At 41.7% G+C, this 1,454-nt stretch overlaps 1 non-coding gene across 1 annotated transcript; it reads left to right on the top strand.

Annotated features, from left to right (window-relative positions):
* The first annotated feature begins 472 nt into the window (after positions 1–472).
* On the top strand, positions 473–545 carry TRNAE-UUC. Its single transcript has one exon. It is a non-coding gene; the product is annotated as a tRNA-Glu (tRNA).
* Positions 546–1,454: the final 909 nt, after the last annotated feature.

The raw sequence follows: 1,454 nt of genomic DNA, 5'->3' as shown, positions 1-1,454 counted from the left end.
CTCTGCCATCCCCTTCTCCTCCTGCCTTCAATCTTTCCCAGCATCAGGGTCTTTTCCAATGAGTCAGTTCTTCACATCAGGTGACCAAGCTAGTGCAGTCAAAAAATTTTTTTAAATTTTTTTAAAATTTAAAAAAGAAATTCAAAATTTTAAATTCAAAAAAGAAATATACCAGGTAAAGATGAGTGCTATGAAGAAAGTTGAAGCAGGGGAAGGAGTAGACAATGATGTGTGTGGTAGAGGGGCTTTTTTAGCTAGGATGATCAAGGAAGATCTGTTTGAGGAGGTGACATATGAGATGACACTTGTGTCCTGAGAAGGGAACAGTTGTGCTTCTTTGGGGTTCTAGAGGGAGAACTAGTGGACATAAAGGACCTGAAGTAGAAATGAGCTCGGTGTGCTAGAGGAGCAAAAAGAAGGCCAGTGTCATGGGTTCAACTGTGTCTCCTCAAAAATTCCCATGCAAGGGAATTCCCTGGTGGTCCAGTGGTTAGGACTCAGCACTTTCACTGCTGAAGGCCCAGGTTCAATCCCTGGTCAGGGAACCAAGATCCCACAAACCTCAAGGAGCGGCATATATATATATATATATATATATATATATATATATATGCAGACGCCCCAGTACCTCAGAAAGCACATTTATTTGGACGTAATTTGTTAAGTGGACATCATATTGGAGTAGGGTGAGCTTCCAATCCAATATGACTAATGTCATTATAAAAAGGAATTTAAATGCAGACATGCACACAGGGAGCACACATGTGAAAATGAAAACAGAGATTAGAGTGATGGTTCTATAAGCTAAGGAACACCCAAGATTGCCTGTGAGCCCCCAGGAGCTAGGGGACAGGCATGGAACAGATTCTTCTTCACAGCTCTGAGAAGGAAAAAACCCTGCCAACGTCTTGAACTGGAACTTCTATCTTCCAGAAATGTGAGACAAACTTCTGTTGAAGCCACTCAGTGTGTGGTGTTTTGTTATGGCAGTCCTAGCAAATGAATACAGCCATGAAGAGGACTGAGAGAACAGGGTGAGAAATGAGTTCAGTTTTTATGCTCAGTTTGGAAAACTCAGCAGTGGCCACAGGACTGGAAAAGGTCAGTTTTCATTCCAATTCCAAAGAAAGGCAATGCCAAAGAATGCTCAAACTACCACACAATTGCAGTCATTTCACACGCTAGTAAAATAATGCTCAAAATTCTCCAAGCCAGGCTTCAACAATACGTGAACTGTGAACTCCCTGATGTTCAAGCTGGTTTTCGAAAAGGCAGAGGAACCAGAGATCAAATTGCCAACATTCGCTGGATCATGGAAAAAGCAAGAGAGTTCCAGAAAAACATCTATTTCTGCTTTATTGACTATGCCAAAGCCTTTGCCTGTGTGGATCACAATAAACTGTGGAAAATTCTGAAAGAGATGGGAATACCAGAGCACCTAACCTGCCTCTTGA

This window comes from Oryx dammah, unplaced genomic scaffold (genome assembly GCF_014754425.2).
Source record: "Oryx dammah isolate SB20612 unplaced genomic scaffold, SCBI_Odam_1.1 HiC_scaffold_23, whole genome shotgun sequence".
Lineage (NCBI taxonomy): Eukaryota > Metazoa > Chordata > Mammalia > Artiodactyla > Bovidae > Oryx > Oryx dammah.
The sequence above is the reverse complement of the archived record's forward strand: the minus strand, read 5'-3'. Positions and strand labels throughout refer to the sequence as shown.